Consider the following 14,819-nt stretch of genomic DNA (forward strand, 5'->3'; position numbering starts at 1 on the left):
ACGTCTTTCTCGTCCACCCCCACTGTCTCGCGGAAAGCGGAGATTTCACCGGGTTTTAAAATCCGGATTACAAAAAATGGGGGGGGGGGGGGGCTGAATAAAAGCAGATGAATATGTAAAGAGTTCCACAGATTGTGATTGATTATATTTTATCCTTTCTATCCAAAGCATCATGTTAAATACAAATTTCAATATAATTCCATATTATGTAGGTATTAAGTTAAATCTAAAAAAATACACTTATAAAGTTTATGTGGTGTATAATTGTGTGGTATTGTTGTATTATTCTGTGAAATGTTTCACTTTGTTAAACTCCATCCATATATGAACAGATTATGAAATGTGTAGATTGGTGTAGAATCCTCTAGCTTAATAGAAAAAATATATGTTGTTTCTGCACAAATCAAGAAAATGGCTTGTTTTCATTAATATTTAGGACATGCCAATTTACTTATATATTATATATGTGCAGATCAATGCATTGGAAAAATAACGAAAGCACACCACCATAATGGTTATAATTGTTATTAAGCACAAATCTTTAAATCCTTTCGCACTTCCATAATGCTACAAAGCATTTGGGGCTTGTGCTGAACAGATATTGTAGGGAGATGGATCATCATTTTTTTTCCATTGACAGAGATGTCTTTACCTAGCTCGGTCAAGGAACTTAATTGTCTATGGATTGAGTTACTTGTTCTTTGAAAAGGGGATGAATTTTGACTTGCAGTCAAAAGAGACATCAAGCATAACATGGATTTCACTCTTTTAGATTTTGTTTTTCCACTTTCATGATTGCTGGAAAATGTTAACTTTGTTTGAACAGTGAACTTCAAAGTAGGTGGATGTTGCCCTCTTACTGATCTTTGCTGTTCTTGTAATAGGCTAGACATTAGTGAAAGCAAACAAACCTGTAGCTTTAATTTAAGGTTCAATTGTTTTCTTGGTTTATTTGATTGATGTAAGAAGTGGTTACACTCGTAATACTAGAGGCAGAACCATAGTCTAATTTGTCATGTTAATCATTTTAATCTGAAATATTGTTTTATTCGTACAATTAAATGCAAACAGGTTGTTCCCCCCCACTGCATATCATTTTATTCAAATTCATTGCTTTAGTTGGAAATAGTCTCAACTTTTAAAGTTAGAATCACTGGAATAAGCTTCTTTTGCAACATATAAATGTTTCCTGCGAGAGAGCTTTTGTTATTCTTGATTCATATAAGTCAAGCATTTTTTTACTCTAGGCTTTAATTTAAAATTAATGTGCATATTCAAAGCAAAATTAGTAAACGGTTATCGTAATGCAAAATTGAATCGCTGTGCTCGTAGCTGGCTGCCAGTGAAGACCGGAGCTTCCTTTAATTGTCATTTCGATAGACAAGCCCTACAGGTTTTTTTGTTCTGACCTGTTTAGCCATATATGGCTTGGTGACAATCCCAGCGTTCCTCGGCTGCACACAAGCAATACAAAATCTTAGGTGCATGCAACTTGAAGCAATTTTGACAAAACATGCTTAAATTCTAGGATTTTCCCTGTGTTTACTCAACGAGCGCAAAGAGGCGGGTGTCACGGGCACATTAAAAGGAACTGGGTCTATTGTGTGACAATATTTCCGCTTCAGATCTCTTAGCGGTATTGGCTTTTCTGAAAGGTAAGAAGTGGCAGAGTGACAGATCTCAGTGCAAAGTGATTTTCTGTCCGTTTTTTTTAGTTACTTGAGTACTAAATTTAATTTCATATGTCCTACCCAGAGACGTGCAAAGCCAACGGAAAAGTCTGTTAAGTTTCAAAATTATTCGTAACAACTTTTTCAGTCTCTCTCCAGAGAGCTCCATTGTATCTGTGCCGGCGACACGCACTCTGCAATCCCACTGAAGTAAGTTTATCGATAAGAACAATCCACGGTTTTGCGCAGAATTTGCTGCAGTATCCTACACAATGGGCGCGTACTTAAATGCATTGGCATGAATTTGGAAGGAGAATACAAAATCATTTAACCAAAATAAAAAAATTACAAACGATCGTCCAAAAGTACTTCCCAATACATGTGAGGTGTGAAATATATTAGGGATAAAAATAATAGCATTAAAGTCTAGTACAACAATGAAATTCCCAACATACTTAGTTTAACTAAATACGTTTGAAATGCATTATTTGATGCAATTATTTGATTTAATTTAACAGTTGCATTTTAATGGTAGGTATATAGGAAAAATAATCTTGTATGGTACCATGATATTTATTTTATTTCAGTGACGTAATTCAGTAAATGACAGAAAGTATATGTTACACCAGCCACCTTTATCTAAAATGTAATCTTAAATTATTTAATGATGAACTAAAAATATTCGCAATAATGCAGTCGAACCCAAAATGTTTAGAGCGGAAACATCGGCCCTAAGAGCACACGTAGAACAAAAATTCATTGTTAAATGTATTCAGTTCTTTTTAGTACGTAATTTCAAAATAAAACTATTTACATGCAGACCTGGGAGGCGGTCAGACTGTTTTCATTTTGTGTTCTACTCAGGCGAGCTTTAGGTGTGTGAACTGCCGGCAGCTTTTAGATAATATTAAAGTGAATGCCAGCGAAACGTATGCTCCTCGCCTGTTGAATTGGGTCAGACATACAGCTGTCTGTTCAGAGACTGCGGACTTGCTCATTTACATAATGAATTTATTTAAGCTACTAAAGGCGACTGGGACAACACAGTGTAGATTCTCATTGTTGCGTTTTAGCCGGTGGGGCTGGATGCAGGAGAAAAGCTGTGGTTTGCATTACAAAAAACTTAGAAAGCCCCGAGGCAGCTTGGGCAGAACCACAAGATTGAGCAAACAAATAGGACGGATGAAGGTTCTGCCGTTTCTTTGTCTATGGATCACTGATATTATCTGCTGCTGTTTAATGGGGGGGAAAAGGTACATTGCTTAGAGCAGTGACTTAGCGACACATAAGAGAATTTGGTACTTCACTTTGCTGGTAGCTGCATACTCCGAAGTGTCATTTCCGATTCTAAGTCTTCCTGTCAAAGTGCACAGTGGCTTTTTTTTGTGAAGCAGCTACTTCGAGACGTTCGCCACTCAGGTTGCAGTGGTGACTGGACTGCACTCGCTCAGCTCTGCTTCAAGATCCACAACTACTATTATGTTATTTGCCTATAATTCGGACAATTGGTGTACTGAATGCAGACTTTTGTGTTGAACAGGAAAAGGATTATACTCGGAGATGACGGTTGATTGAATTCCAAAACTTGAATGGAATACTGCAGAATTCAGGGAGAATATTAAGTGCTGTAAGTACATGTTTGCATCTATTAAATCTCACGGAAGAGCATTTGGATTGCTAAATTACTCAATTCTCCAAGGCTGTGGCATCAGAAACACTTTTCCTACATTCGCTTCACTTGGTAACTTAGTAAACAAAAGCTAAAGAGACGGTGAATGTTTCAAACCTGTAGTTGTCGTTTATGATTTAAACCTTAGTTACTGGACAGAGTGAGTGCCACACAGAATATATCCTTAAAATGGAAGAATATTACATTCATGTTACAGAAATAATGATTTTTCATTACAGTCTGTTATTTCCATTCCTGAATAAAATTAAATTTCACCCATTTCTACCCAGAATTTCCCCATTTAAATACTGCCTTGTAGCAGGTGAAAACAGCATTTTGGGCAAATTCGTATGAAGTGTTGCTTTAGAGTGACTGTTTGCTGTTTTCATCCATGATTAGTACTTTCTAGTTAAATTAACTAGGTCAAATTGAGTGTATGGATTATTTGGTGCCATTTGTTAAACTAGGAAATGCTTTCTCTTTAAAAAGATAAAAATTTGCTTGCAATGAGCAAAAAGGCAAAGTGTTCAACTCTTTGCACTACAGGTCAGCAGAGTGAACGGAGTGTACCAAGTCAAACATCAATTGCTTATTTATTTATTTATACTGCTGAAGATACTTTAAAATTATTACATATAAAACTTAACAACGGTACTAGGTTTGTTTTTGTGCAGTGTAGATTTTGTTAAATGGTCTGCCGTGTGGAAAATATTTTAACATCAAAATGAATGTTTCATGTATTACATTTTCATTAGAGTTTCTTTACTTTAGTCAGAAATCATTATTAGTATTCTTTACCACTGTCACATTTTTATTACCCTCGCTAAAATGTCATTTGATTTTAGACTGTTAGCCTGAGTATATTGAACAGTAACTTTGTAGTCCTTCACAAACTATTCATTTTGTATATAACCGTAGCATTTGAGGGAGAATTCATTTTTAAGCAGACAAAATTTGTCGGGTTGAAGTGGAAATGGAATTGCAAGAGTAGCTAATTCAGGTAGATATGATATTTGTGCAGTTATGTGAGGAAATATTATTTTTTTGGCTCATTTTATAAATTAAATCTTTAAGTCAAGTCAAGTCACATTTATTTATATAGCACATTTAAAAAACAACTCTCGTTGGCCAAAGTGCTTTACATTTGTTATAAGAATAGCACAACAAAACAAACTATATACATATTTAAATGTAGCCCTCACTCAGATAAAGGTGGTGCCTCACTTACATAAAGGTGGTGCCGGTTAAGGAAATAGATATTTCCATTAGATATATCCATGAAAGATTTCAAATGGAAACTATTTGTCCTATTGTTATATTAGAAATGTTGCATTTTCATTTTTTAAATGATGCCTAAATTCCGATAATTATGACTATTGTACGTTAATTAGTTTTAGTTATTTCTCCAGTCTCTTTGTGTTCTGTCTGGGAGCATTTGCCCGATGTTTCTCCGCTTTAGTGGCAGTGCTAGAAATCATGATTTCATTAAGAGACGGAAAATATCTGTTGTCTCTCGATTTCACTTATTTTGAGTTGATTAATGTGAGTGTTTGTATAAATCAGTTTCTGTAAAATTACTTTTAAAAACAGATACAAGGTCCTTAAGTAGCACATTTAGAAGAAATAAATGCTTTGGAATTGTAGCAAAAAAAAATTATTGGCAGCTGGATGTGTGGAGATGCTAGCACCCTGTGGTGCCCTGACTGCAGCCAGGGGTTAAAAGTAATTTACTCCTTCTGTGCAGATTCCTCAGAATCCACTTAAAGTGGTTTATAAAAGGGGATGTTTATGTTTAGCTTTAATTCCTTGATCTTAATTATTATTATTTTTGAACAATATCTTTCAATAATTTATTTTGAAAATTAAAAGACTGAAGGTGAATTTTGATCATGATAAGTTGTATGATTGCGCAGTAAAAAAAATAGCAAAAATGAAACGCTTAATAATATGGACATTTTAAAGGACATTTTAATTATTTGGAACATTTAAATTAAATAGGTGTCCAAAATTCAGAAGCTATTTATGTTTCCCTTTACTTAAAACCGGTACTTCTAGATTTCCTGTGTTTATAATTTGTATTCTACTGGTAGAATGAAATTATTTGTAGATTTTTTTCTGGGGAGTGTAACTGAATGCATTTTTGCTTGACTCTGCGGTAGGGAAAATGTGATAGAATGTCTACCTTAAATCTTGTTTGATCATCTCTCCAAGAGTTTCCCTTCTGGAAATAATTTCTGGGGTTGAAGAGCACAGCATTTACAAATTTAATGTAGCAGTTCAGCAAGATGGCTAAAACAGAATGGTAGATTCAACAAGAAACAAATTGTGGGTGTGGGTCTACAGCTTACTGCAAATTGAAGGAAAGTCGTACATTAATTAAAGTAATTGTAAATGTGCTAATTAAATTTATTTTACAAATGCTGTTTAATCTGCCCCTTGTCTGCAATTGGCTTTTGAGATTCTTGGAGGGGGGAATATGAAATCCTTTATTGATTTCACTTAATGTGTTAAGTTCTACAGTAAAATGTCATGTCTAGGATTATAGAACATGCGTAATTTGTTTTTAAATGAATTTTGTTATTTTTACAAAATAAGAAATCTTTCTAAAATGATCATGAAGTGTTTTAGTATGTTCGGATACTAACCATGAGATATTTGTGACATGCAGTTGGTTAATATACCAAAACTCTTGTCACTGCATGTCACAAATGCCTGACTACTAACTTTTCAGTACTGAAATATTTAAGAATATATAACTTTATAAATATTTGACATATTACATATTAGCATTTAAAAGGTTATAATGTTGTGATTAAATTATAAAATATATCAAATCGCATTTTAACCACTGTGACAGATTCATCTTACATTTTTGCTAACCTGTTGTGTAAAGTAGGATTATTTGTGGGGGTGCATTTCTTTCCCCAGACTAATATTACGTACTGAGCAGGCTGATGTGGTTCTGATGTTTTCAAAGTAGGATTAAAACTTTAACATTATTTTTGTTAAATTTGAGGCAAGTACTGTCAATGTGGGAGATATGCATCAATGATCAAGCACCAATAACCTGGAGATGTATATATTTAATAAGCAAACCAGATGGAAGATCAATTTATCAGTATTATTACATGCTTTACTTCTTTTCCATTAACCACTATTTAAATGAAATGATTGTTGTGAAGTCATTACAATTATTCAGTTATAAAATGTATTTGAAGGAAAGACAAATTTGCCAATGGAAAGTTAAAGGTAAACGGTCAACTTACCTAGACAGTAAAGGTCTCCTATTCAGAGTGAACAGACGTCATGTTAAACACATACAAATTAATATGATTAGAAGAGAACACGTCTTGTTACAATATGACAAAATTGGGAGAAAAGGCGTATTATAAAATATATATTATTTTTGAGTCATTTATTTGATGCTGTTGCCATAAAAATAATTGTGTTGCTCTCCTGATCAATATGACAATATAACCATGTTGGCCAAAATCAATGCCAATCTACTGTTAAAATAAGTCTACAACTTAGTTTACATTTTGTTATAATACTGTGGTGTACATGTATATTTTAAATGTTTACACATGCTAATGTTACACATTCTAGAATTATTGTCCTTTGCTAGGCAAGCTGCTGTTATTGTTATCCTAGCAAATACTGAACCATATGTTTAATTTTAAAATATTCAAAGCTCCAAAGAAACATTTGAATAAAATTATTGCCATGTCAGATTATCCAGGTATACTCATAAATAAACCGACACAGTAAATAATTCCCTATTCAGAATAAATAAGAGAATAATGTATTATGATGATGAACCATCAAAATGACTAAATCAAGTTTATGTTGGTTGTTAGTCATTGGTAAGTTAAACCGTCTGGAATTCTTTTATATATTTCCAGTTCAAAGACACCCTACTATATACTTATTTTATTGCACCTCAATAAAGAAATGCTTTTCTTTTGATAAGTTAGTACATTCAGAAGTAGAACTAATAAGTATAATTGAGAACTAAAAAATTAGTCAAGAGAGGGATGTTTAAGAGTTGCTTTCTTGAATTCGATGAACTCTAATGCTTCATCTCTACTGGCTTTGTTCTAGGGACATCAAAGGCATGCTTGGTTTGGGTTGAATTGAAATGCACATCAAAGATGCTGAATGCTGTTTTTTTTTAAGACATTATACTTTTAACAGGGGATTGATCTTTGTACTTTACAGTCAGAAATATTCCACTCACCTGGACTACAGTACCTGTTGTCAATTTGTACGATTGCAGAAGCACTGATGTCACAAGTTGTAGCTAACAGCCTTTTATTGTTATTGCCCATGGCAAAATACTTGAGTCGCCTTAAGATCATTTGTTAAGTGCAAAAAAAATTAAAAAGATTTATCTGATATTTGACTTTCATATCAACCATTATAAAAATGTATTGGGTTACAGTTAGAATATATTGTAAACAATTACTATAGTTTAGTTTAAAGTTTAGTTTGGAAATACAGTGCGAAAACAAGCCCTTCGGCCTACCAAATCCACACTGACCATGTCTTTGGAGTGTGGGGGGAAACCGAAGATCTCGGAGAAAACCTATGCAGGTCACTCGGAGAACGTACAAATGCCGTACAGAGAGCACCTGTAGTCTGGATTGAACTCGGGTCTCCGGCGCTGTAAGGCAGCAACTTTACCGCTGCACCACCATGCCGCCCTTCTATGCCTATTTCTCAGATTGTAAAAACGTTGTTTCTTTTTTAAGTTTTACGTTAAATCCATTAACTATTGACAGCTAAAGCAAATTAGCTAATCTATTTTTGAGTTACTGCAAAACTCTTTTGCACCCGGCTAAATTATCTCTTAACCAATATAAACTCGAAGGGGAAAGTAGTTTCAGAATGAAAGGTTAGACAGGTTAGGCTTGTATTTTATATCAAAGTCACGTGAGTGAGTACGTGAAGAGCCCGCCAGTCCGCATGTATGTCAAACGCATGGCGCATGGACTGGCTGGGGGGAACGTCGGTTCCTCCAGCGTTAAGTTTAAAAAAAACTCTCAGGGTAAGTGCAAACTTGCTCTTGGTGTGTTCGGTATACTTTATTTTATCAACAAGTATCTAGGTTTGATTATGGAAAAACCTAGGAACAAACCAAGACGGGCCGCGGTAAAATCGGCAGCAGAAGACTGCGGTAGTGCGGGAAGCCGGCGGCCATCTATTTCTACCTCAGAGTCGCTGGCAGCTACCTCAGAATTAGTTCCCATGGGAAGCAGCTTGGCAGCGAAGGGGGGTAAAGCCAAAGCTAAGTCTATGAGGCGAGTCCTATCGGACGATTCAGGCCAGGAGGATACTGCTCCCACATCCATGTCGGATGTGTTAGGCCGTTTGTCTCAGATGGAGCATCTTATGGAGAAGATGCTAGCACACAATATGCTCCGTGCTATGGAGCATACTCGGGCAGTTTAATTCAAAAGCCTGCTGCAGCTCCTGGTTCAGGGCTGCTAATTTCCTCCCACTCGGACGAGGGGAGTTTCGGAGATCAGTATGCAGCTGACTCCGAATATGAATGTGTGCCGGAGGCCCATGCTGTAATGCATGTTATGCGTGATTCGCATAAAGAAGGGTTGCCCGCTCTTGCCTCCAAATTTGCTGTTCCTTCGGGGACAGGCAAGCCACTTCAAGGGGAGTTGGCTAGAAGCATCAGCTACCTTACTTCCCACCAGCTGAAGGAAGTGACCATGGTGGATACGGCTGTGAAATATCCCAGTCTGGAAAATTGTCCAACCTTAAATGTGCCCTTAGTTAACGTCTCTATTTGGGATTATATTGTGGCCAATACGAAATCCAAAGAACTGAAGCTTCAACGGATCCTGAGGCTATTGTCCGCAGGGATCACGGCCTTTGCTAGGTCAATCGATGACGCTCAATTGTCCGAGGTTCAGCAGGATGCTATAGCACTGCTGTGCAATGCTCATTTTGAAATGAACTGTTTCCGGAAAGACGCCATCAAACCAGAACTGAATCCAAGGTTCGCACATCTATGCAAGGCCAGCAACATTCAGCTTCCAAAATTACACTTCGGAGAAGACTTGAGCAAACAGGTCAAGGACTTGCATGAGGAGTCAAAAGCTGCTGGCATGATCAAAGCATCTTTTATGAGCAAGACTCCCCTCCTCCAGCGTCAGCACCCCTACGCCTCTACCAGCAAGAAGCGGTTTTCTGAGGCCAGTGGGAATTCCAGATTTGTCCTACCCGGTCACAAGTCTTTTTTAGGCCAAGGCCCATCCCGCCCATCCTGGAAGATGCGGCAGCCTCGTGTCCCAACAGCTCAATGTTTCAGAGCGAGGGGGAAAAAAAGAACCAAGATTAAGGTTTGCTGGGCCTGGTGTCAGACCCACCTTTGAGGTAGGTGGGTCTGGTTCTATCAGTCACAAGGGGAGTGTGGAGGAATTTCAAGTGGGTGGCAGGTTAAGTTTGTTCTGCATGAATGGCGCCGAGTCGGTCGTATACTTGCTCCAAACTAGAGTGTTTGGATATGCAAGCAGAAATACACGCATTGCACAAAAAAGGAGTAATTGAGAGATCAATTTATGAAAAAGATCAATATCTCTAACATATTCTCCAGGGTGAAGAGAGATGGTGGATGCCGTATCATCCTTGACTTGGCAAAATTCAACTCATATGTGCAATATAGACATTTTAAAATGGAAAATTTCCTTACTGCTAAGCAACTAATTTCTGAGGGCTGCTTTATGGCATGCATCGATCTCAAGGATGCATATTACTCGATTCTGATTCACAAGGATCACCGGAGATATCTGAAGTTTAGCTGGATGGTGCAGCTGTAGCAGTTTAAAGTGTTACCTAATGGTTTAAGCTCAGCCCCTCGGTTATTTACCAAACTGCTTAGACCAGTGCTCGGCTTGCTTAGAGCTAAAGGGCATATTATTATGGGCTATATAGATGATATTCTGATCATCAGGAGAACACTGCATTTGGCAAAACTAGCGGTTTCAGCTGCCAAGCTCATTTTTGAGAAATTGGGGTTTATCATCCATCCAGCCAAATCCAGATTGATACCAACGAGGTCTATTGACTATTTAGGGATTACTATCAACTCAGTGGAAATGCCTGTGACCCTGCCCATGGGGAAAAAACTAAATTTAATGGTGATGTTATGATGTTCTGATTACAGAAGAGCCATCTATTCGCCAGGTGGCTAGAGTAATTGGCAAAATAGTGGCTGCCTTTCCAGCCGCTCGGTTTGGGCCTTTGCATTACCAAAATCTGGAGCATGCAAAGGATCAGGCAATTTAATTCCACAGAGGTCATTTCGACAGACCTATGCAGTTGTTGCCTAAATCTAAAGCGGAGCTACAATGGTGGATGACCAATATTCAACATTGCTCCGGCGGGGTTTTGTCTAGTAAACCTATAATAACACTGCAGAGTGATGCAAGTGCACTGGGATGGGGAGCTACTAACACCATCTCTAGTTGCTGTGGCAGATGGAACATGAACGAGTTACCATTTCGCCATAAATATGGCATCAATTACTTGGAAATGCTGGGGGCATTTTATGCCTTGAAGGCTTATTGTGGGAAGCTTCATGATGTGCATGTTAGACTTCAAATCGATAACACTACGGCTGTGGCATATATTAATCACATGGGTGGAAACAAATCGATATCCTGTGATACTTTAGCTAATCTCATTTGGAATTGGTGTATAGACAGGAGAATTTATATCTCAGTTCCTTACTTGCCGGGTAGGTTTAATGCGGTGGCATTAAGACCTCATAAATTCAATGATCAAACAGAGTGGATGTTAGATCAAAAAGTATTTAAAGACATTATTGCTCGTTATGGTACACCTGATATTGATTTGTTCGCCTCCAGGCTTAATCACCAATTACCAAGATATGTAGCATGGAAGCCAGACCCAGGGGCGGATGCTATAGATGCATTCTCTATAGACTGGGGGGGAATGTTCTTCTATGCTTTCCCTCCATTCTGCCTCATTGGACGATGCTTGCAAAAAATCATGCAAGACTTTGCATCGGGTATTTTAGTAGTGCCTAACTGGCCTACACAACCTTTACTGTTAGGAGTATTAACGGAACCACCCATGGTTGTTCATAGACATAAATATTTGCTTATTCAACTCGTTTCTCGGGAACCTCATCCGCTACATGACAGAATCAACCTGTTAATTTACAGAATCTGAGTCGACCTTTCTTGGGGCTCGGATTATCCGACCGGACGGTGGACGTAATCACTGCAGCTTGGCGGGGCGGCACTAAGAAGCAGTACATCTCGTACATTAAACAATGGGAAGACTTTTGTCAATACGCATATAAGTTACTTTATGGCAGATATAGCCGATGTGTTGGAATTTCTTTCAACCTTACATTTTGACAAAAAATTGAGTTATAGCGCTATTAACACTGCTCGTGGTGCTTTGTCGTCATATTTTGCTGCTGGGATCCGGACACCATTCTGTCGGCTCTCACCCATAGGTATCCAAATTTATGAGGGGTATTTTTAACGAAAACCCTCCTAGGCCCAGATATCGGGAAGTATGGGACATTAATATAGTATTAAAGTTGCTTCGCAGTTCGGCACTAGCTGCATCTTTATCTTTGGCCCAGCTCACCTATAAATTAGTCATGCTCATGCCGCTCATTGCAGCACAACGAGTCCAGTCATTACCGAAATTAAGGCTGGATCAGGCAGTATATCCAATAATAAGGTAACCTTTTATATAGATGAGCTAATTCAGCAAAGTAGGTCAGGTGTGCTAGGATTTAAGTTGGAGCTCTTGGCGTATCCACCAGATCGCAGGTTATGTGTCGTCACATATATTAAACAATACATAAAGGTTACAAAAGACCTTTGAGGCAGCGAACTGGCTGTCTTCGTCAGTCATAAAAAAACACATAAAAGGGTAATGGTGCAGACCATTTCTAGATGGTTAAGACGCGTATTAGCATTCGCAGGAGTAGACACAGATGTATTTAAATCTCACTCTACCAGTGCTTTAAACATGGGCCAATGAGCAAACTTTTCAAACGTTTTATAATAAACCTATTACCAAGCCTGGTTTATTTGCTAGGAAATTTTTAAGTTCTGTTAATTATATCATTTGTTTATCCCTGATATGAAGGGACTATTTTTTCTATTAAAGCATGGACATGTTTAAAGTTAACATCATGTTTCAATGAAGTATGTTTCTTCAGCCATGTCTGGTCAACTGGGGCAGTGTGTCTGCATGGAAACTGGGTCACTGCATGAAACCATAGAGCTTTGAAGTCTTCACGTAGTCACTCACGTGACTTCGATATAAAATAGAGAGATTAAACGAGAACTTACCGTTTGAAGTTTGATCTTTATTTATGAGAAGTTGAAGTGAGGGAATACGTGCCCTCCACTCCAAACCCTACTTCTCATAAAGATTATTCGGTAGTTCTTAAGTCGTTAATCTTCCTATAGCTTAGGTCAGCAACTATTCTGTGGTTTCATACAGCTGCTCTAAAGTTTGACACGCATGTGGACTGGTGGGCTCTTCACGTATTCCCTCACTTCAAATCCTCATAAAATATAGATCAAACTTCAAACGGTAAGTTCTCGTTTAATCTTTCTATTATTACTGGCAGTTTGGAAGAGTTAGAAGGGACCTGATTGAAATGTATAACATCCTAAATGATCTTGACAGGGCAAATGTAGAGAGGATGTTTCTTTTTTGTGGGAAAATCTAGAACTAGGGTTTCAATAGTTAAAATTAAGGGTTGTCCATTTAAGATATAGGTGAGGTGAATTGTTTTTCTGACCGTTGCAAGTTTTCAGAGCTCTCTTCCTCAAATGGTGGTGGTAGAAGAAATATTTTAATGATGCGTAGATAAATTCTTGATAAAGCAAGGGAGTGAATGATTGCTCTAGTTAGGTTGAAATACAGAGTTGAAGTATTAGTCACACAAACAGCTTCGGTTTAAACCAGCATCTGCAGTTCCTTCCTACACATGTCAGATCATGTATTAGTCAGATCAGTCATGTTTATAGCAAATGGCAGAGCTGACTAGAGAGGCTGAATGACCTACTCTTACTCCTCATTTGCATGTTTGTAAACACCAGGTATTATGTTCGTCTGGTTGGGGAGAGGGCTGTATTTCCAGGATTCATTTTAAAAAAAGAATAATTTAGCAACAATTTCCAAATTGTACAGTCTTTCCTCAACAATTCTGTGCTCCTTATCACTAAATATCACATAATTGATTTATATTAGATGACAAATCTTTTGTCAATAGGTTGCGATTTAGGGTATAATTTATTGTTGATTAGAATTATGATAAATGCACATCCCCATCTCTTCCGGATGCCTTTTATTTATTAAACAGCTGTTGGAATCTTCAAAATTACAAAGTTGTTATGTGCCGTTAATTTGTAATATGTAACGTTTTTGCATTTGTAATTCACTGTCTGCCCTTTAGACCTCAACACAATAAGCAGTTGGGTGAGAAACGAATTACAGATTTGTGAAAGTTTGTCTGCTCCATGGTATATTGCTGTGTTATTTTCTAATGACTTATTGTTCCACTGTTTTAAAATATGCTCATCAGGGTGGCACAGTGGTGCAGTGGTAGAGTTGCTCCCTTATAGCACCAGAGTCCCGAGTTTGCTCTTGACTATGGGTACTGCCTGTACGGAGTTTATACTCCCTGTGACCATGTGGGTTTTCTCCGAGTGCTCTGATTTACTCCCACATTCCAAAGACAATGGAATTGGGAGGAAATCGTTAATTGGCTTCTGTAAATTGTCCCTAGAGCATCGGATTGAACGAGGGTATAGGTGATTGTTGGTCAGTGCGAACTCTTTGGGCCGAAGGGCCAGTTTCCATGCTGTATCTCGAAACTAAATTAAAAATAATTTCAAATGTTTAACCTATCCCTTCCTATCAATTCTGAATCCATCTACTGAGTTCTCACTCATCAATGTTCCACCTTCCACTTACTAAGTCTTCAATGAATGGCATTTTTAAGTTAAATTGTGAAAGCTGAGCCAGTTGTGATTCCATTAAAGGAACACTGTAGCAATTACTTACAATAACTTAATCTGCATTTTACTACATAAAAATAAGATTTGAATTGAATAGGAAATATAAAAACAAAAATGTTAAGATTTAAATGGATACAAGTAATAAGATTACTCTATTGTTTGAATATATTGCACAGAATTATCTTGTTATATCCACGATGCTATAATTCTGAAATATGTGGAAATGAAAAATCCTTGAGGCTTTACTTCAAATATTTCCGTGAAGGAACTTAGAATCCTTACCCTGTCGTTGTTTCTGTCATATACCTGACTAAGACTTGTTAACAGATGGATTTTTCTGCCAATCAATTCCAAATTTATTTTGATTGGTTTAAAACAAAATCCTAGCGAAACAGTTTCATCTGAAATATTTTCCACACTCATATTTTAATATGGAATTTAGAT

General features: G+C 37.3%; 1 protein-coding gene across 18 annotated transcripts in view; it reads left to right on the plus strand.

The window, feature by feature from the left end:
• The first annotated feature begins 1,465 nt into the window (after positions 1-1,465).
• The window catches only part of eya1 (EYA transcriptional coactivator and phosphatase 1), a 155,925-nt gene continuing 142,571 nt past the window's right edge, over positions 1,466-14,819 (plus strand). For 14 of the 18 annotated variants that reach the window (XR_004411703.1, XR_004411704.1, XM_033019319.1 and 11 more), the window contains exon 1: positions 2,930-3,297. The gene's annotated coding sequence lies outside the window, so the exon portion shown is untranslated. The other 4 variants (XM_033019313.1, XM_033019311.1, XM_033019314.1 and 1 more) reach the window with 4 other exon arrangements.

Source organism: Amblyraja radiata, chromosome 4 (genome assembly GCF_010909765.2).
Source record: "Amblyraja radiata isolate CabotCenter1 chromosome 4, sAmbRad1.1.pri, whole genome shotgun sequence".
Classification (NCBI taxonomy): domain Eukaryota; kingdom Metazoa; phylum Chordata; class Chondrichthyes; order Rajiformes; family Rajidae; genus Amblyraja; species Amblyraja radiata.